At 40.2% G+C, this 23351-nt stretch overlaps 1 long non-coding RNA gene across 1 annotated transcript; it reads left to right on the top strand.

Annotated features, from left to right (window-relative positions):
* Nucleotides 1-2793: 2793 nt before the first annotated feature.
* LOC115413441 (uncharacterized) lies at nt 2794-22193 on the top strand. Its single transcript, XR_003934464.1, has 3 exons — nt 2794-2808; nt 6091-6094; nt 21803-22193. It is a non-coding gene; the product is annotated as an uncharacterized LOC115413441 (long non-coding RNA).
* Nucleotides 22194-23351: the final 1158 nt, after the last annotated feature.

Genomic DNA, 23351 nt, shown 5'->3' with positions numbered 1-23351 from the left:
AACACATTTGGATCCAACTGACTCCGACTTACGATCAACTTCACTTTTCACCCAGTGTGCCTTTTCCCCACTCCCCTCTGGGGGAGGGGCTACTGTTTCAGTTGTAGCCGCCTGGGGCCCAATCAAGATGGGATCTGGGATGGACTCCTTCATGTGCCCCCCCCCTCGCATCTTTACAGATTGGAACTACATCTGCAAATAGACGTCCATCAGTCCTGATTCATCTACACTGTTAAAAAAAAAAAAAAAAAAAAAAAAAAAAAAAAATAGTAATATTCCAGCAGCTGGGGCACCAAAAAAAAAAATACTGTTAAATAACAGAATATCACCATCTCATAAAAATATGGTAATTTTCCATAATTAAAATATAGGTTTTTGCCCTGACTTTACGAGATGTTGCATTTTTTTTTTTCGACTTTTTAATGTTTAATAAAGAATATTTACATGTATTTAAACAATCAAATGACATATATATATATATATAAATATATAATTTTCAATGAGACTAAGTTGAACAATCCACTGATAAAAACTGTATTTTGACAGTTTATCAGTGCTTATACATGGTATACGTTGACAAAAATACATTTATTCAACATTTTTGTTGTGAAACCTCCCATAATTACACAAGATATTTGTCAATTAACAAACAAGTCTGTTAAACTTACAGAACTTCTTTTATGGTTAATTGTCAGTAATTTTATCTTGTTTTATTATTATTATAATATTTTTTTATAGTATAAAACTTTAAATTAACAGTTTTATCTCATAAATAGAAAATATTTGTGAAATTACAATACATTTGCAAATGTATTTTAACTGCATTTTTCTGTGAAAAAAAAAAATTAAAAATGGAAATTTTGTGGTTATTCAGAGTTACAGTTTTTTTCATGTTATTTTACATTTGATATGTAAAATCACAGTCTATTTTTGGAATTTCATTGATATTTTCCTATATCTTTAAAATACAGGAAAAATCTGTCAAATAAACAGTGAAAATTCTGTTAAGTTATCGATTCTTTTTTTACAGTGTACAGTCTGTCCGTCCGTGGGAGTGGATCTGTCCTTCACTGTGGTTCTCCCTCAGGTTTCTCTTTTCCCACTGCGTTTTTGGAGGTTTTTTTGCTGAGAAGGAGGGTCTACCCGTTAACGGGATGACCCGTTAATGCATTTCCTTCATCTGCTGTTTATTTGACTGCTGTTTGTTTTCATATCCAACTAATTCTTTAAAGCCCTGTGAGACAACCTTGTCATGATATAGGGCTGTACAAATAAAATTGAATTGAATTGAACTTACTAACGTACTAACGTACTAACGTACTAACTTACGTCACCGCGGCTCTGCCCACTGAGTGGCAGAAAGAGGGAGATGAGTGACAGCGTTGGCTTCAATACTGTCTAAACTGAAGAACAGTATTTAATAAAAAATGGGAAAGAACTGTTATGCAATTGATTGTATGAACAGGTTTTAAAAGCAGTGGGAGCTATCGTTTTACAGACACTGAAAGACAAAGAAAAGAGAAGGAGATGGATCCACAAATGCAGGAAACCAAACCTAGATCTGTGGAACCTGTTTGGTGTCAGCTAACATTCATTTATGCAGTATTTTTGGGTCCAGTCAGACCTGAAATGACCTACTGTTTTGGCTAACGTTCCTTCTTAGTGCAGCTCTTGGTTTCATGATCAGATCTTTCATGGTTTTTCTCTTCATTTTGTGATTGTGAACCTTGTGCTCCTACATGATTAGTAAACTAACTGAAACTGAGGATAACCTAGTTTTACAAATACGGGGGAACTGGAGAAAAAAGCTACGACGGAGTATTAGGACCACATAAGAAAATAAAAATACTTGTCACTACCAGTATAAAGTTATAAAATATCGATATAAAACCCATAATTTTATGATAATAAAGTCGAACACAAAAAGAACCACAATGTTATGACAATAAAGTTGTAGTTATAAAAAAAACTTCATAATTTAACAAAAATGTCATTCGTTTTTGAGATTAAAGTCGTCATATTCCGACAATAAAGTCATAATATTACAAGAATTATGTAGTAATTTAAACCAGGTGGTATAAATCTCCTAATTTCCCAGAATCCAGTGGTTCCCTGCTGGTCCACAGCAGTAGTATGTGTTGGATAAAGGACTGGATCTGAACTAGACTCAGTAAATCTCCTCAGTCCCAGTAGATCATGCATATATTCACTGGGGTCAGTCCACAGTCTACTGGAAATGACCTTTGGATCAGCTGGTTCTGGGCCCTAGTTTTGGAGCCTGGTTGTCAATAATGATGAAACCATGTATATTTGTTTCAGGTAAGGATGATCCCCTCCACCCTGGACGTCAGGATCCTCCATGTGTGTCCACATGTCAGTGTTCATGGACCACTTGTTCTTTGGTAGCTCGTACAGATCCATGTCCAGTCCAACTGTCCTTCATTTAATTTCATATTTCACATTTTCCCAGTCTGGCTGTGTTTACTGCTATACTCCGTCATGTTGAGCAGGTTGGTTTTTGACACTCAGTCTGACTTAGAGGGGCGTGGCCCAGAGGGAAGTGACATATGTGTCAAAGCTTCAAAGTTGAAAGGACAAAGTTATTGTTACAACGAAGAATAGTTTTTTAATCGATTCAAGTCGATTAATCATTTCAGCTCTAATATTATCACAGTATCAATCCCAAAGCTACAGAGCCAAGATCGTTCAGTGTGTCCTATTTTTACGTATGTCATTTTGTAAACAAGAGGAAATGGTGTCGAAAAACCCTCTGATCCTTGAATGCAACATGCCCGTGTGCTCCTTCCGGTCTCCTCTGTCCCATTTCCCATCTCTCCCTGTTTTTGTCCCTTCACTTTTCTGCCAACCAGGATTCTGACAATAGCTTCAATAAATTGAAATTGGCTGTGGCCAGATTCCTCTTCCCAGGACACACAATGGCAGAAGCAGAGCTATAGTTATTATTGTGGATTTGAGAACACTGCTCTGTTGTGTTCCTCCTCTATCTTTATCTTTCCCTTTCTGTCTACATGTCGTTTTTCCACCTGGCTGTGTGTTTCTCTCGGGTGCTAACATGACTTTTCTCTCTGCCTTTCCTTCTTCTCTTCTTCCTCTGCTTCTTTTTCAGTCTCCCCAACCCTCTTCCTCTTCTTCTTCTTCTTCTTCTTCTTCTTCTTCTTCTTCTTCTTCTTCTTCTTCTTCTTCTTCTTCTTTCTCTCTTGCTCTTTCCTTCTTCCCCATCCTGTTCAGCGGAGTACAGTCCATTATTGTTGTTTGCTAAAGTAGAACTATAATTTCACAGCTGAGAAGCCAGATCAGGTCTGGAGTAGTGATTAATAATCTGACGGTGAATAATGATTTCATCCTCCATATTCAGCTGTAGGTAATTATTTGCTGTGTAATCGCGGAATAGATTTGCTCATGAAAAACAGACTTATTCAAATGTGAGATAGAAACCAGAGCGCCTTGGGTGTGTCAAGGCATCCGTGAAGCTAAATTTACATGGTTGGGTTCCAAATATAGGCTGAGAATAAGATTAGAACATAATTGTGGGCGTCACTTCAGGCCACTTTGGTCCCCAGTCTTACCCGGTCATGTTTCATCCACTGAAGGCAGGCACACGGCCCATCCTGCTCATCACAACTGTGATGAATGTGTCAAAAGAAGCGATGCGAGGCATTTCATTCTCTTTGTCCTTGTATCTCGTCTTGTCTATAATGATAATGGATTGCATTTATTTTCTCGATGGAAGCCGGGGATCATGAGGTGGCAGGCAAAGCAACAAACGGAGTGAGAGGAGATTGCAACAAGGGCTACAAAAATAAGCCTGCATATTTGGAGATGTTTTGCTCTTGTTTTTTGTTTTTTTATGGGTCTCAAAGCAGCTAAGCAGCCCACCACGGGATGGAAAACACTGAAAACATCGAAACACACTTAGAGGGATTCAGATACACAAATGAAAATACTTAGCTCTGTGCATGGCCGCACACACTCAAATCTAAGACAAAACTGGAACAGAATTTAACCATTTATTACATGACTTACAGTTTTGCTAGATTTAGAAAACATTTGACCCAAAAAGACCCAAATATCCACTGTCGACCAAAAGCATCCACTGATCTAAACTGTTGATCCACTAATCCTATCAATCCATGTCAATAATTGGTGTAAAATACAGTTCTTCATCTTTTCATGGTCATCAGATATGACCCATTTGGACGTTCAGAGGCTCCATAGTTACCGTGGAAACATTGTCATCTTCTTCAACATTGATTCACCAGTAAAACCCATGGAGTTGGATCAATGACAGTGGATGGACACACTGGGTTTATGTTCAGTTAATGATAGATTATACTGAAAAAGTCCCTTTTTCTTCAGTTTTCTCTGTTTCTGATAGAATAACCCTCAACTTCAGTTGGAGCTTTTATGAACATTTACATTATCAGCAAATTAAATAAGGGAAAATACATGATTTTGACTGAAAAAATGCAAAATACAGAGGATAATATTGGAAGAAATGGTGATAAATCACTTCAGAATGTGAAATAGAGAGAAACATTAATTTGGGAACTGACACAAAAGTAGCACTGGGTCTTTATGGGATAATGTAAACATTTTCATGTAATTTTACTTTTTTACAATAAAGCAAAGAGAAAATTTGTAGTTGTCATTGTTTATGGGTTATATTAATAGTATTTTACTGGTCTGACCCACTTCAGATTGTGTTGATTCATATGTGGAACCTGAATTAAAATGATTTTGACATCATATCTTCAGTGTAATTTTTGTACTTCACAATTATATCCCACAGGCTGGATTGGACCCTTTGGTGGGTCGGATTTGATTAGGCCACATGTTTAACAAATGTAGTATAAGGTAAGGCTTTATGCACAAAATGGCATTGCTATTACTGAATGGCTGTGGAAACACCATCCTCTTCTACAACATTGGTTCACCAGTATGGAGTTGCTCTGATACAATAACCTTTGACTTTACTCTGAGCTTTTATGAATATCTTCATGATCAATCAATTAAACATAGGAAAATAAATGACTTTCACTGGAAAAAATGCAAAACTCAGAGAATAATCTATATTATAAAAGCCAAGAGCTGACTGTGTGTGTGTATGTGTGTCTTGGAATTCACACTGACTCCATACAGAGCTGACTGCTGCAGTTTGTCATACTTATGTATTTTTGGTCAATGAACAGACTAGTGATAATGGTAAGTTGACTGGACCAATATTTTGGGAGATATTAGTAATTTTTAACACAATAGCCTTACAATCACGTTGCTATACCCAGAACGCTTTGGCGGTGACTGCTGGACAAATGCAGTACAGCCATCATGAATATTCAACAGCAGAAAAACTACCACATCTAGGCCCTGTCCTTACGAAGACAGTTTTGGTCGTATCCGTAAAGGTTTTGTATCAGATAGGCCTTTCGTCCACACAAAACCAGTGTTTTCAGTCACTGAAACTGCAGCATTTTGAAACCGGGTCCCAGAGTGGATACATTTGAAAGTGCCAGTTTCACATCTTCATCTGTACGACCAAACCGCAACTTTTCTAAAATGATGTCATAGCCCCGCCTCTCTAACCTTTCAGCCTGGAAGTAAGATGCCAACAACAGCCTACAGCCAAAGTTTAAGGTCACAGCAAGGTCAAAAAATCTCAAATTTTCTTATCTCTCATCATTGAGCAATTTTCAAAAATTCATTAAAAATTCCAAACAACTCTCATTAGCCTCCAATTTGATACACCCGTAGCTTATAACAATGTCTTGTATGTGGCACAAAATTGTCCACACCCACTGTGGAATGTGGACTCTGTGGACATTTCAATTTAACACTGAAAATCCCATTTACCACACATTTTTCATTTACATACGTTTCTAACTGGTTACCTCTGCGAGGAGGTATTGTGATCACTTTGCTTTGTGTGTTTGCATGCATGTTTGTTTGTTTGTTAGCAAGATAACCCAAAAAGTTATGGATGGATTTTCATGAAATTTTGAGGAAATGTTGATACTGGCACAAAGAAGAAATGATTCAATTTTGGTGGTGATTGGGGGAGGGGGGGGGGTGCAGATCTGTCTTGGTGGAGGTCTGCGCTCTCTGAATGCTTTTCTTGTTTATATATGTTTCCATGTGGTTTACTGCTGGTTGGCTGGTTTATATATGTTTCTATCTGGTTACCTCTGCCAAGGAGGTTATGTTTTTGCTGATGTTGGTCTGTCTGTCTGTCTGTCTGTCTGTCTGTCTGTCTGTGTGCAAGATAACTCAAAAAGTTATGGGCAGATTTGGATGACAATTTCAGGAAATATTGATACTGGCACAAGGAACAATTGATTAAATTTTGGTGGTGAACGGGGGGGGCACTGATCTGCCTTGGTGGAGGTCTGCACTCTCAGAGTGCTTTTCTAGTTTGTTTGTTTGTTTGTTGGTTAGTTAGTAAGATAACTCAAAAAGTTATGGATGGATTTTCATGAAATTTTCAGGAAATGTTGATACTGCCACAAGGCAGAAATGATTAAATTTTGGTGGGGGCAGATCTGTCTTGACGGAGGTCAAGCGCTCTCCGAGTGCTTTTCTAGTTGGAAAGATAGAATCCAAATTATCTTCTACTCTGTCATTACAATGAGCAACAAACAACCATACATAACAATATTCACTACATGCTCTTGGATTGACTGTAGAGAGGGGCAATCAGAAGGAAATATTGGATCAGACCTGATAGAACCAAGCAAGCGTTATGCACATACTCCACGTCTTCTTCTCTGTTTTTTGTGAGGCATTCCAACGCCACATACAAGCCTGACATTTGGACTACATTGTTTTCAGTCGTTTTCAGTGGTTTCGTGTGGACGCAGATATTTCCTGAAACAGCTCTGTGTTTGTGGAGCACTTTTTTGAAAAGGATAAAGAAAAAGATCAGATAGGAAAAGTCTCTTGTGGACATGGCCCTAGAACCAGTGGATCCGCCCGGGTCAACGTGCTAATTCTTGTACTATAATAAATGGTGATAAATCACTTAAGAAAGGTTAAATAGAGAGAAAAATTCACTTGGGAACTGCAACTAAAGTCCCACTGGGAACAGTTCTTACAGTTTTGATAAAACTATTGTCTTTAAAGGTTGATCATGGAAGATTAATGCCCACTCACATTTTGCTCCTTCATGCTTTTCTTGTGTTCATTATGTGTTTAGTTTGTGCTGTGCTGGTCAGTTTTTGAAGCCTCTGTGTCTTTCTAAAGTAACAGAAGTGAGTGCACATTGTTTCAACTGTAGAGGGACTGAAGAACTGAGAAGCACAAGGACTTTCAGAAGAAAGTCCTGCCTGAATCTTCTACATAGACATCAGTGTGCAGGCCAAAAAAATGATGATTTTCAGTTTGCTTGACCCTTTTTCTTAAAGCAGAGATGGACAATGTTTGGAGAGGATAACAGGAAAAATCTGTTGAATTTATTAGATGATTGAAAAGTCCCTTCAAACATGTCAGACATATCTCCAAACACTGGCCCTTGAATACATCAGGGGCGTAGAATTGCGTATGGACTCTAGGGACACATCCCTACCAATATCCAGCCACTGCTGTGTAGTCCCTGTTAATCCGACCACTGTCTGTAGTGTTCAGTCAATGATTATGGTACACAAAGGGTTAACAGAAAAAGCTCTGCTAGAAGTCCCACCTCTAACGTAAATGTCACTCTCCGATTGGCTCTTTGGTTTTGCTAACGTGCATGTGATTGGCCGTCCCCACTCTCACTCCATCTACTTGTAAAAGGAACCTGCTAGTTGGACCACTAACGTAAGTTTTCAATATTTTTGGCATTTGTTCTGCCTGGGTCACGTCAGCTAGATGGATTTGAATATCAGTGGTGTCATTTACATGTACATTTGTACATGTGTCTGTTTGCGTGTGCACGTCCGTGCGTGTGTGCTCGGTAAGTAGGATGTAAAGGACGTCAAAGGAAAGAAAACTGGTCATAAGACACTTCTGTAGAATTCAAAGTGTAAGTTAGTTCAAGGGTCTAGAACTACAGAGGCTCAACACACATACTGAATAAAAGACACTATTTAATGCCAAACAGAAACACTTTTTAAAAGTTACTTATTATTTTAATGCATTTCTATGGAAGAGCAACTGTTTAAAAAACACACATAAAGAAAATTTGTGGGGAAAATACAATAAAACCTCAGATTCTAAATGGGATTCTAGATGTGATTTTATTCATATTTTTGGGGAATAAATTACATGTAATAACTGAAAGTAAAAACCTTTTTTGCCCAGGCAGGAACTGTAACATCAAACTCTATGATCACTGTATCCAGAATCTGTTCATATGTCATGAATCAACATATTTATGTCAGGAGACAAAGAGTAGAGGGGAGGGAGGAGGAAGAGGAGAAGGTAGAGGAGGAGAGGCTGAAAATTCACAGGTGAGGTTAAATAATAATGGATACGTTAGTCATGAGAACAACTTTGCAGAATGCATTAAATTCTGTTATTGTCTTTAGATATTCAGATATGCATTATAAACTTGTCAATTACTGAATTTTTCTTCTGACTATGACTGTTTGCTTGTTTGATCAGCTCAACATGATATGAAATTATGATCGCAAATGCAAAAAAATATCAACTTTCAGGAGTGCTGCCTTGGAGCACTTTTGTGTTCTCACCAATGTCAAAATCAAACCTACTCCCTTGGAATACATTATATTATTCAAACCATAGATAGTAGTGAAACAAAGAAGGACCAATCTAGGAAATTTTACATTCTATATATTTGTTTATGTATATATTTATATATGCAGTTGGTTTAGTACTTACATATGGAAAGCTTATAGTGTGTACAGATAACAGGCCAGTTAAAAGTGGTGTGTATATTTACACCAGTCATGATATTACAAGTGTTGTCTGAAAGTGGAGGATGATCTTAGTCTGTTTGTCATCCATCGCTCTAAAGCTGTATTCACACCAGGACAGTCCTTTGGTCCGCTCATTTGATTTGGATCGAACGTGGACTTTATTTTTTCCATTTGGTTTGGTCGCATTCTCCTTGCACTTTTTGCTAGTGGACCAAAATGTGTAAACATGTGACAAACTGCGCTGGCATTGGACAGTAAAAGTCGGGGGCGGGGCCAATCAGAGATGGCGGGTGTTGATGAAAACAAACATGGAGGTCCTACGTACAGTTATCGTTTACAAAATATGTATTCTCTTTTTACAGACACAAATTTATGGAAATAATGTAAACTGTCAAGAACAGCTCATTGGGAGCTGTTTTAGTAATATGAACATCTGACCTGTTAGGACCCTGAGGTCATATATATGTGTTTGTATTTGTCCTGTTATCCCACCCTGGCCTATAGAGGGCCAGTGGTGTATTTTTCTGTATATGTATGTGTTGAAGTCCAGGTGGCTTTATTGGATTGGTGGGACGCGCATCCTGTGGGTTGGCCAGCCTGGAGCGCACAGACCGCTAATTGGTGGAGGAGGACGGAGCCGCCTGTGGACAGCCCAGCCCCGCTCCTCGTCCTTGTCCTGCTCCCAACTAACGCCGCCAGTTCGTTGTATTAGAGAGAGAGAGATTTTCGACATTTTTGAATTCAGTATTTATGCACATTGTAAATAGTTTATTGGACACCGCAGCACTTGTTTAGGGTGAGAAGTGAATTTTATTTTCATCACGTTTTCTCCTGTTTTTGAGTTAGGAGGCCAGGTTAGTCCTGTGTATTTTTGTTCTTTTATTTTTACTAGGGAAGTACAGAGTGTTTGAGTTGGTTTTGTTTGTTATTTTTATCACTGCTCACCCTACATTAAATAAACTGCTGCTCAGATTTAATTTAACCTTATCTGTCACGGTCTTCCTTGGGAGTGGGAATCGAGTGGGGAGTCATTTTATGTTATGCCTTTTTTTACCCCTAGACTAGGGCGTAACAGACCAAATGTCAGTGAGACATGTAACTTCTTCACTCCTCCACGTCTATCCATGGCTCATGGCTGCTGCTATTAGCTCCAACAATTCACTCTTAAAACAAGATAAATTAACTAACACCTCTAAATCTAGGGTTTTTTTTTTTTTTTTTTTAAATCTTGGTAAGAACCAAATAATTTGCAGTGTAGAAAAATGTCTCCCCTGGCCCTAAACAGTTTGATAACTCCTGTTTTAGATACTTTAAAAGGTACATAACAGCTTTCCAATGGATAATTACTGCAGTGATAAATATACACTATATTGCCAAAAGTATTTGCTCACCTGCCTTGACTCATATGAATGTCAGGTCCATCCCATTCCTAGTCTATGGGGTTCAGTCTGACGTGGCTCCACCCTTTGCAGCTATAACAGCTTCAACTCTTCTGGGAAGGCTGTCCACAAGGTTTAGGAGTGTGTTCATGGGAATTTTTGACCATTCTTCCAGAAGTGCATTTGTGAGGTCACACACTGATGTTGGACAGAAGGCCTGGCTCTCAGTCTGCGCTCTAATTCATCCAAAGGTGTTCTATGGGGTTGAGGTCAGGACTGTGTGCAGGCCAGTCCAGTTCATCCACACCAGACTCTGTCCTCCATGTCCAAATGGACCTTGCTTTGTGCACTGGTGCACAGTCATGTTGGAAGAGGAAGGGGCCAGCTCCAAACTGTTCCCACAAAGTTGGGAGCATGGAATTGTCCCAAATGTCTTGTTCTGCTGAAGCATTCCCAGTTCCTTTCACTGGAACTAAGGGGCCCAGCCCAGCTCCTGAAAAACAACCCCACACCATAACCCCCCCTCCACCAAACTTTACACTTGGCACAATGCGCTCCCACAAGTATCGTTCTCCTGGCGACCGCCAAACCCAGACCTGTCCATCAGATTGTCAGATGGAGAAGCGCGATTGGTCACTCCAGAGAAGGCTCCTCCCCTGCTCTACAGTCCAGTGGCGGCGTGCTTTACACCACTGCATCCACCGCTGTGCATTGCACTTGCTGATGTATGGCTTGGATGCAGCTGCTCGGCCACGGAAACCCATTCCATGAAGCTCTGTGCGCACTGTTCTGGAGCTAATCTGAAGGACACATGAAGTTTGGAGGTCTGTACCATTGACTCTGCAGACAGTTGGCGACCTCTTCGCAATATGAGCCTCAGCATCAGCTGACCCCGCTCCGTCAGTTTCCGTGGCCTACCACTTCGTGGCTGAGTTGCTGTCGTTCCCAAACACTTCCACTTCCTTATAATCCAGCTGACAGCTGACTGTGGAATATTTAGGAGCCAGGAAATGTCACCACTGGATTTGTGTCACAGGTGGCATCCTATCACAGTTCCACGCTGGAATTCACTGAGCTCCTGAGAGAGACCCATTCTGTCCCAAATGTTTGTAAAAGCAGTCTGCATGCCTAGGGGCTGGATTTAATACACCTGTGGACATGGAAGGGACTGGAACAGCTGAGTCTGAGGATTGGGATGGGGAGACAAGACTTTTGGCAATATAGTGTATGTTATTGAATCCTACACTGCAAAAATCTAAATGTTACCAAGTGTATTTTTCTCATTTCCAGTCCAAATATCTCATCATACTTAAAATAAGACATAATCACCTAAAGAGGAACTTTTCAGAGAGATATAAGAACTTTATTTTTAGACAATAGATCTAGAAAATCTGATTTCAAGAATTCTTACCATGATAATTTTCACTTGTTCCATTGGCAGTTTTTGTTTTTGTTTTTTGTTTTTTTTGCTTAATTCAACTTTTTTTTTTTTTTTTTTTTGCTTAATTCAAGCAAAAAAATCTGCCGATGGAACAGCTTGAACTAAGCAAAAAAAAAAAAAAAAGTAAGATTTCTTGAAATCAGATTCTCCAGATCTATTGTCTATAAATCAGTTCTTATATCTAACTGAAAAGTTCCTCTTTAGGTGATTCTGTCTTATTTTATGAGTGATGCGATATTTGGACTAGAAATGAGAAAAATACATTTGGTTAAATTTAGATTTGCAGTATATATGACGCAGTAAGTAACTCCTTGTTTCAAACCTCTGTTTGTTGGAGAAGAAACCGACAGGAATGTGCATGTGATTGGAATGAAAGTGATGGAACATGGTCATGTGGTCTGAGTCCAGATTGACCCTGACCCTGTCTCAGAAGGATGTGTACAGCCGGGGATGTGGCTGAGAGGTGGATGGAGTGAATACCCATCATGCCTCGGGCCTACAGTACAAGACTATGGGGGCAGTGTTCTGATCTGGGGGTTCCTTCAGTGGGTCAGAATCATCTGCATTAATCCCAGGGGAAAATTATTGTGTCACAGCTGCTCCATTCAAGTAGAATAAAACATAGCAGGAAAAAAATGAAAAAAATAAAATAAATACACACACACACACACACACACACACACACACACACATATATATTAAAACAGTCTATTAAGACACAATTAGAACAGCAATTTGTACAATATATAAACCAGTGGTGTAGTCCAGGGTATTTGGTGGTATACGGAGTATACCTACTTATTTTTCAGTCATTGTGTATACCCACTTCTAAATCCTCCCTGATGTGCACCATTCGGTCGTATCTGTGCTAAACTGCCCATTTTTTCCCCCTAGGAAGGTGAAGCCATGACCTGCCCTACTCTGCCTCTAATTGGCTAGTACTTGGTACCTTCACTGATTAGATTGGTCAACTTTATGAGGACTGATGAGCCAATCAGAGGCAGAGTAGGGCAGGTCATGCCAAGGAAAATATTGCTAACTCGCACTGGCTGAGAGAACCTACTTTGATGGAATCCATAATTCTGAGGTAAGTTTTAAGGTGGTTTCAGAATCAGTCACTGTTTTAAACTACTGGCCGTATGACTGCACATTTAGAGAAGAGATTTTGTCACCAATAGTTCAACTGTGTGAGTAAGCTAACGTTATGAAGACTGACGTTATGAAAGACTAACATTATGAAGGCTAACGTTATGAAAGGTTAACGTTCTCCTATGTTTGCCTCATGTTGAATCCATTTCCATTCATGCAGCTGCTTGTGTGACCAGTAAAACCTACAAACTGGTCCTGAACAAGTCATGATAATTTTATAATAGTGAGCAAATACTACTGACGGATTTTTGGGTAAACTAAATAGAGTAGTCTGACATGTCATTGTTTCTTAAAAAAAAAAAAAAAAAAAGAAAAGGGTGTTTTTCTTGAGTACTTAAAAAAATTAAATAAAAAAAGGCAAAAATTGAGAGTATACCCCCTTCTCCAGGTACCACTACACCACTGATATAAACTATACTATAGACAATATGTTATCAATATAATAATTAAAGAAATATGTGTAAATAAGTGTGCAAAAAATATTCATTCATTCATTCATTTTCTGAACCCGCTTTATCCTCACTAGGGTCACGGGGGTCGCTTGGAGCCTATCCCAGCTACATAGGGGCGAAGGCGGGGTACACCCTGGACAAGTCGCCAGTTCATCGCAGGGCTGAACATATAGAGACAAACAATCACTCTCACATTCACACCTATGGGCAATTTAGATTAACCAATTAACCTATTAGTGCATGTCTGTGGATGGTGGGAGGAAGCCGGAGTACCCGGAGAGAACCCACGCAGACACGGGGAGAACATGCAAACTCCACACAGAAAGGTCCCACCCCCCGTCGACTGGTGTTGGAATCGAACCCAGGACCTTCTTGCTGTGAGGCACGAGTGCTAACCACTGCACCACTGTGTCGCCCCACACTGTATTGTGTTATTAAAAATGATGTGGTGATAATAAAACAGTCTGATGACCACAGGCAGGGATGAGTTCCTGTGTGGGTTACTGGTGCATTTGGGTGGAATCAGTCTGTCACTCAGTGTGCTTTTGTGACTGACCAGGATGTCATGGAGTGGGTGAGTGGAATTATCCTGTATTTAGTGACCAATCTGATACAGAATAAAATTCAGACTGGTATCGGCAATACCGATACTTTGTACAAATACACTTAATATTTGCAAAATCCAAAAAAAAATAAATAAATAAATGTTGCATTTCAAATCATAACGTCATAAAAAATACAAGACATGAGAGTAATTATTGTTTAATTATTAAAAACTACTATAAAAGTGAAAACTTGCATATTAATCATCTTTGTGGCTGTTTGTAGAGCTAAAATACCTCCACTCATGATTCCTTTTCCGTTCTGCCATTTCTTTCTACAGACTGAGTCAGAGTTACTGACTGAGAAGTGCGGCGCAGTACGCACTTACCCAGGCGGAAGAAGAAGTAGTTCCACCAATCGCGTATCATTTGGACTAGATCCCTATAGTTTAATTACTTTCCATTGTGTTCCTGATATACATTACCTCAAATGACCAAAGTATCAAAAGTATCGATATTTTAATTTGGGAATTGATTTCAGAGAGTTAAGATCTGGTATCAGAGATATCAATATTTCATTATTGATCCGCGCATCACTACCAGTATTGTCTCGATCTTGGATGACATTCGGCTCTCTGACACCACCGTCAGAGAGTCCAGCTCCTTACCCACAACGTTACTGACCTTGTGGATCAGCTTGAATCTGTTGGCGTTGTGTTGTGCTGCCCCAGCGTGCAACAGCACAGACGATGGTACTGGCCACAACAAACTCATAGAAAATCATTGTCCAGCAAATGGTGACTGACCTCAGCCACCTCAGGAAGTAAAGATGGCTTTGGCCCTTCTGTATTTATGATGTGTTCTTTGTCCAGTCCAGTTGTTGGTCAGTGTGTACTCTGAGGTATTTGTAATCTATTTCCACATCGACCTCATGGATGGAAACAAGTCACAGGTGTCTTGGACCTCCTCAAGTCCACAATCAGCTTTGGTCCTCATCAGACTGAGCTGCAGATGGTTCTACTCACACCATGTGATGAAGCAGTCCACAGCTGCTGGGACAGCTGCTGGGATCATTTGGTACCAGGCTGCAAAGAAAAAAAAAATTGTGATTAATATTGAAGCGAATTTTTCCATTAGTCTTGCGGAGACTTTATTTTGAAAAGCAACCGTTTCTGCCCTCGCCTCAACTGCTCTTGACTCTGGTGTCATTTCATGAATCAGTAGTAACACAGGCTAAAGAAATGAGCCAGAAACAAAATTCACTGGAGAACTTTTTCGGGAAGAAAGGAGGAAACGATGAGGCTGCACAGTCACAGACTGCCTGCAAACAGAAAGATGCATTTAGAAGGATATATCAGGATTCCTGCCTCAGTTACAGGTTCATCTCAACAGGTGACACACAAGCACCTCCAAACTGCTCCAACACATCAATCCATGTTTGAGACAACTTCAAACCTCTGTGCATTCTGCATTAAAGTCAAAGCAGAATACGCCGATATCACAACAAAAGCCCTGAAAGTCCTTCAGTTTCCAACCATATACCTTTGTGTGGCTGGGTTTTCTGTGATGATGAATTACCAAGTAGTAGGGATGGGAATCGATAAGAATTTAACGATTCCGATTCCATTATCGATTTTGCTTATCGCTCCAATTCCTTATTGATTCTCTTATCGATTCTCATTGGGTGAGGGAATAAAAGAGTCCAAACAGGTGTGTTTGCATTAACTGTCATTTATATTTCCATCTCTGCACAGAAAATATGCCATATACAGTATGTACAAACAATAAGAACATATGACGCTGGGCCTAGTTCGGGGGTGGGTGCAGTGAAAGTGAAACTAAAGACACTTCACTATTTCCTTTATTGCCACATGTACACTACGTGGAAACAGTTTGACTCGACTCTGCTCGTCTCCTGTTGTTGTGCACCTCATTTCCTTTCCCATACCTTCAGAAACTTGTATCTGGGTACGACGTTTGTTGCCCTCACCAGAACCGGAACTGGGCCTGGCGTTCACTCTGCTGCTACATTCACAAGCACCGCTAAGTAGCATCTCAAATACGTGACATTCCTGTAAATTAATCACATGTTGTGTGGACAAATGTTTGAGCAGATTGGAGGGATTCCACCCTTTTGAAGACATGGAAGCTTTGACAGTGTTCCAGTGGACCTGGTGTTGTCTGTTTAGACCATTTCTGCCTCAACGCCATGTTGGCTACATTCTGACCGAAACAATGCAGCGTACGTGTGACATCATCACACGTGCACAACAAAGGTGGAATTGCTAAGCAGAATCGTTAAACAGGCAGGCAAACGATTCCAAGGAATCGAGCTATTGGGAACCGGTTCTCAAAAAGAACCAGTTCTCAATTCCCATCCCTACCAAGTAGTAGACTGGATCTACGGAACACAGTTGGACTGTGTGTCTCCCATCAGCCCCAGATGGGACCGTCTAGTTGCAGGGAAACAAGTCCAGGGCTCCGACTGATTCTGCATTAGGGTGAGTTGATATTCTACTGTAGAATCACCGGAATTGCCTGATATACAGTGTCAGTGTTTCAGATCACATGCTCTGAACTGACAAAGGTTTTTGGTCTTGGAACCCCCGCACCTCTACCTGGTCCACGGAAAATTTTCATGCATGAAACCAGTCCATAGTACAAAAAAGGTTGGGGACCACTGGTGTAGAGGGTGACGGGGAAAGGAGAGAAGATGGTTCCTTGTGGTGCCCTGGTGTTGCTGATCACCCTGTCAGACACAGTTCTGCAGACTCATATTGAAACAAGTACAATGGAGGACCCAAGAGCAGAGCCACAGAGCTGGAGTTTTTAACAGTCTTTATTGACAGGCAAACAAGCAACAAGCGGGGGACAGGCAGCAGGTGGGTCAAGGGCAGGCAGTGGGTCGGGAGCCGAGGAATCCAAACGGGACCAGAAGGGTGAAGGCTGAAGATGGTGTCAGGGACAGAAGGCGGGTCAAACATCCAGGGCTAAGACAGAGAGACGTGGTCAGGCGAAGACTGGTCGTTACCGGGGCAGAAGACAGGCAGGCTAGGAACCCGTTCGACTCGGCCCGTCTCCTGTTGCTGTGCACTTCATTTCCTTTCCCCTACCTTCAAAAACTTGTATTTGAGGGGGTACAACGTTTCTTGCCTGCATCGGAACCGGGCGTGGATGATGGCCTGGTGTTCACTCTGCTGCTAGATTCACGAGTGGCGCTAAGTAGTGAATTAAATGAATCACATGCTGTGGACAAATGTTAGAGCATATTGGAGGGATTCCACCCTTTAGAACAAATGGAAGCTTTGACAGTGTTCCAGTGGACCTGGTGTGGTGTGTTTGGACCTGGTGTCGTCTTTTTAGACCGTTTCTGCCTCAACACCATGTTGGCTACATTCTGACCAAAACAATGCAATGTACACGTGACATCATCGTGCATGCGCAACAAAGGCGTAATAGATAAGCAGAATCATTAAGCAGGCGGGCAAATGATTCCAAGGAATCGAGCTACTGGGATCCGGTTCTCAAAAAAAACTGGTTCTTGATTCCCATTCCTATCCGTAAGACTCCTCTGTCTCACCTTTTCCTTCCTTCTCCTCTTCTGCCCTCCACCTCTGCATCCTCGGTGGGTTTTTCTTCAGATTTCAGCCGATGTGTCCGTAGATCTAGCTGGCATGTCCGCCATCTTCAGGGTGATCAGCTGATCCCTGGAGCACACAATCCATTCAATGTGGCGTTGTCTCATCTCTCCATGAGACAAACAATCCTACAGTAATAAAAAGGATCAGAACTCTCTAAACCTACATGTTTGAGAGGATGAATGCTTAAACACTGTTACAACTAAAAACAATGAGGAAAGTAAAGGAAAAAAGTTACAAAGTATGGGAAGACTGGCTACATGGCAGATCTAGGATCAGCAACATTTACATGCCCTGAAAATGATAGAAATAAATTCCATAACACTACATATGTCTATTGAAACTATACCATGGTCAATTAAAGTGAAAGGCAGTCCAACCAAATATTAGGGTTAAATCCGATTTTTTTTGCCCATATGTGACCTATATCCGATCTGTTAAAGACAGTTTGAACAGCACTAATATGATTTTTTCAAATCCAACCCAGACCACTTTCATATGTGGTCTAAAATCGGATACGTATCTGATATTTTGCTATGCGACTTCAGTCAGAACAGCCAAGTCGCATTTATCTGACCTGTACGTCACTGAAATGCAACAAAAGTCACAATTCTGTCCCAGGAGGAGGAGCAGAAGGAAAACCATATTCCCTTCCGTAAACACAGTGTGTGTCTGCGTGGTCTGGTATTCCATCAGGACTTCTTTAGTGCATGTGGGTCACTTCAGGGTCACATTCAGTTCAGACTCAAAACTGATAGAAGTCGTATGTAATGTGGAATATGAAGGAGCACAGAAAAAAGTCAGATTTCACCAAAAAATCTGAATTGTGCATTAAGACCTGCTGTGTGAACGGAGCCTCAGACTGTGGGGTTCTGTACTACCGTTGTAGCTGCAAAAACACTTAAGAGTAAGATGTTTGACTTCCTGTTTCAGCATCACCTGGTCTCTCCACTGTCTTGTCCCATTTGGAGACCAGTGGCAGATCTTTCCCGTTCACACCAACAGGAAAAGAAACTTCAGATTTCACAGGTTTCTTTCCGAGACCCATTTTTCAAAAGCCACACATTTTCTAAAGATTCTGACATTTAAATGGCATTTGTCAGACAGATGGATCTGGAAAAAATTGCCTTTATTTGAGGTCTGCCTCTGTTTCAGCAAAACAAATAAGACTTTATCTAAAGAACGTAAAAACACAAAGTAAAACTAGTGTTGAGTGTTAATTATGATGAAACAACACTTGTTACTACATATTTAAAAATGACATAATCATGAAATCCTATCACCTATGGTCATGAGCTTTGGGTCATGACTGAAAGGACAAGATCCCGGATACATGCGGTCGAAATGAGTTTCCTGTGTTTCAGATGCCTCCTGGACGCCTCCCTGGGGAGGTGTTCCGGGCATGTCCCACCGGGAGGAGACCTTGGGGAAGACCCAGGACACGCTGGAGAGACTACGTCTCTCGGCTGGCCTGGGAACACCTCGGGGTCCCCCTGGAAGAGCTGGAGGAGGAGTCTGGGGAGAGGGAAGTCTGTGCTTAGACTGTTACCCCCGCGACCCGGCCCCAGATAAGTGGTGGATAATGGATGGATGGATGGATGGATGGATAATCATGAAATGTATATTATTCAGTGCTTATTAATCGACTTTCATTTGTCCCCATGATGTTCTCAGCCCTTCTGTGGTCGGTAGGCATATTGGTTAGTGGCACGGTGCAACAGAGCAGAGCTGAGGCAACATGTCCAGGAGCAGACTATAGTTTCCTTTTTTCATTCTCACCAAAATGCAGGGAAAAAATATTTACAAATAGAAAAGCACTTGGAAAGTGCAGACCTCCACCAAGGCAGATCAGTGCCTGCCCCCCCCCCCCCCCAGTCACCACCAAAATGTAATAATTTGTTCCTTGTGCCAGTATCAACATTTCCTGAAAATTTCATCCAAATCCATCCATAACTTTTTTGAGTTATCTTGCACATGGACAGACAGACAGACAGACAAACCAGTGCCAGCAAAACATAACCTCCTTGGCAGAGGTAACTAGAAAAGCACTCGGAGAGCACAGACCTCCACTAAGGCAGATCACTGCTCAGATCTCTTTTTGCTGGAACTCCCGGGACCAGACACAAAGACACAGGTAAGTTAATTTCATACAATTACCCCATCCATCTTCAAATTTACCTTTTCTTTTTCCTCCATTTTCAGACCACATCGCCACCAAGAGTGACACGACAAACAATAAACACTTTAAAACATAATGTGCATGTCTTCTTCTTCAGTAACAGACTTGCTACATTCCACCTTCTGGTCACACCCCAATAAGGAGACAGGAAGGGAATCATTTCATTTCCATGTACTGTGCATCATCTTTTAATCTTTGACGCAAGAAATCTAATTATATCAAGATAAGAGTAATTGTTTTGGAGAACTCTAGCATGTTAAAATGACCTAAAATGAAGTCAGATGAACTGTCCACTAATGTCAGTTAAATGTATGAAAGGGTTTTATTCACTTTGCACATTTAACTGAGGTGTCTTTATTTACATTACACAATGTGCATATGTGTGTCTGTGTTTGCACAGCTTTGCTTATTTTGGCTCTTACAGGTGATGCAAACATATCTTGGTCAAAACAAAGGTCAGAATGTAGTTAATCCTAAACAGTGTTTAAGTTCAGCTGCTGTGCACAGTGTAGGTGTTCATGTGCACCGCCGTGGATTTGGCTATTTCGGGTGTTGTCAGTGACAAAATAAAATATTTTTTTACTGTAGCTACAAGTTTTCTCTATCTGGTTGCCTGGCAACCAAAAGCCTTGAGTTGATCCACAAAAGGTGTGTGTGTGTGTGTGTGTGTGTGTGTGTGTGTGCGTGTGTGTGTGTGCGGTGTGTGTGTGCGGTGTGTGTGTGCGGTGTGTGTGTGTATGCATGTGTGCATCGAAGGTATGCACACACATCTATGTGTGTGTGTTATACATACAGTATCTATTGTTTAGACATATAGCCTATATATATATATGTGTGTGTGTGTGTGTGTGTGTGTGTATGTGTGTGTGTGTGTGTGTTACTGTGGTAAACATTCAGTTCCAGTTGCAGATAAACAGGAGCTATCACTCCCGTCACAGTGTCCATGCTGGGGTTTGTTCTCACAGATCACATGCCAGATCACAAACAGTGTTGCAGGTTTGAGCGTGTGTGTGTGTGTGTGTGTGTGTGTGTGTGTGTGTGTGTGTGTGTGTGTGTGTGTGTGTGTGTGTGTGCGCACACTTATCAGACGGATTGTTAAAGTGGCATTGTTTAGACTGTTTAGACAGTTCTGCTTGCCAGGGAACCAACAATCCCCCTCTGTACACATGGAACAAAAGACCAGCACACACACACACACACACACACACACACAGACACACACACACACACACACACGCACACACACACTCTACGTATGCATGCATAAACAGACGGCAGTGATGGGAAGCTGCTCATCCCTATTCAGGCGTGGGAGACGGCCATCAGGTAGAATTTTTCCCCTCCATATTTTCTGGTGATGACAGGTGGGGTAATGGGCCATTAGACGAACACCAAACAGAGGAGGTGCTCTCACATGGAAGGCTTTGTTGAATCTAGATGCTGTTCCCCTCATGACTGCGGTCTACGCCCAGAGCTGGATCAAACAAGAATCAGAATTACATCATAATATAATGCTATACTGCAGTAATGACTGTTAGGATAGACATTTTCTTTGGGTTTATTTTGCATCATTGCTTAATAGTTTTACTTCCTTTTCACAGTGAAAAAACACTGTATTGCTTTAATACTTTGGAATGAAACTTGGCCAGTGCTTGAAATATGAACAGATTAAAGTCAGAAATGACCATTTTTCACACTGTTTCAAAGTTGCTGATTAAGAACTCACTTTTCCTATAATGTACATTTTAAATAAACAAAATCACACCGTGTATTTGTCTCATTTTACCATGTTATGTCTTTTACATTGTTTACATGTCTTTATTTTTGCGCATAGTTACGTCTGTCAAGGTCCTTTCACCTCCTTTGTCTTTTGCATTTTTTCATTCTATGTCTTTTCAATTCAATTCAACTTTATTTATAGAGTATACTTCATGCACAAGGCAGACTCAATGTGCTTCACAGCAGGTATATAACATAAAAACATAATAAATAAACTAATGAATAAAATTTAGTTTGCTTTGAAAACAAGCAATAGTCAAGTAAACAGTAGAAGAAGAAAATGGATTAATGTTCTTAGATCCTCCTTCTTGGCGAGGAAGAACTCCAAAAGCCCAATGGGAAAAAAGAAACCTGGGGGAGAACCACAGTGAAGGACAGATCCACTCCCATGGACGGACAGACTGAAGATGAACCAGGACTGATGGACGTCCATGTGATGATGTAGGTCCAGTCTGTAAAGGTGCAGTAGGGTGGGGGCACATGAGAAGGACCATCTAGTCAGATGAGACAGGTGAGGGTGAGGAGGTCCATCCAGCTAGGTGAGGGTGGGGTAGGAGGTCCATCCAGCTAGGTGAGGGTGGGGTAGGAGGTCCATCCAGCTAGGTGAGGGTGGGGTAGGAGGTCACAGGTCAGGACAGAGCACAGACGAGTCACCTCAGATCCCGTCGTCATTGGGCCCCAGGCAGCTACACCTAAAACAGTAGCCCCTCCCCCAGAGGGGAGTGGGGAAAAGGGACACCGGGTGAAAAGTGATGAACAGATTCAGTAAACTAGATACTGGAAATTAACGCTGTAAAAAAAAAAAAAAAAAAAAAAGGTAATATTCTGGCAGCAGGGGTGCCGAAAAAATACTGTTAAATAACGGAAAATAACCATCTCATAAAAATACAGTAATTTTCATAATTAAAATACATTTTTTTGCCCAAACTTTACATGAGATTTTGCATATTTTTTTGACTTTTTAATGTTTAATAAAGAATATTCACATGTATTAAAACAATCAATTACTTATAAATACATAAATATATATATATATATATATATATATATATATATATATAGATAGATAGATAGATAGATAGATAGATAGATAGATAGATAGATAGATAGATAGATAGATAGATAGATAGATAGATATAATTTTTTTTTTTTTTCCAGTTAGACTCAGTTGTCCAATCCACTGATAAAAACTGTATTTTGATAGTTTATCAGTGCTTATACATGTTATACATTCACAAAAATACATTTATTCAACATTTTTGTTGTGAAACCTCCCGTAATTACACAAGATATTTGTCAATTAACAAAAAAGTCTTGTTAAACTTACAGAACAAATACTTCTTTTATGGTTAATTGTCAGTAATTTTATCTCATTTTATTTATTTATTTATTTATTTATTTTTCACAGTATTAAACTTTAAATTAACAGTTTAATCTCATAAATAGAAAAGAAATATTTGTGAAATTACGATACATTTGCAAATGTATTTTAACTGTATTTTTCTGTGAAAAAAGAAAAAAATTCTTTTAAGATATAAAAATTTTATGGTTATTCACAGTTACAGTTTTTTCATGTTATTTTACATTTGACATGTAAAATCAGTCTATTTTTGTAATTTAATTGATATTTTCCTGTATCTTAAAAATACAGGAAAAATCTGTAAAATAAACAGTGAAAATTCTGTTAAATTACAGATTTTTTTTTTTGTTTTTTTTTACAGTTAAAGTAGAGACAATAGTGGTACAAAGTAGCACCTGCACACATACCCACACATGCACACATACCCACACACCCACACATGCACACATACCCATATACCCACACACCCACACATGCACACACACAACTCAACAGAACACAGTCAAAAAATAGGTACTTTTAGGGTTAGGGTCAGTGTAACGTACGGCTACTGATGTGTCCA

This window comes from Sphaeramia orbicularis, chromosome 22, assembly GCF_902148855.1.
Source record: "Sphaeramia orbicularis chromosome 22, fSphaOr1.1, whole genome shotgun sequence".
In the NCBI taxonomy this organism is placed as follows: domain Eukaryota; kingdom Metazoa; phylum Chordata; class Actinopteri; order Kurtiformes; family Apogonidae; genus Sphaeramia; species Sphaeramia orbicularis.
The sequence above is the reverse complement of the archived record's forward strand: the minus strand, read 5'-3'. Positions and strand labels throughout refer to the sequence as shown.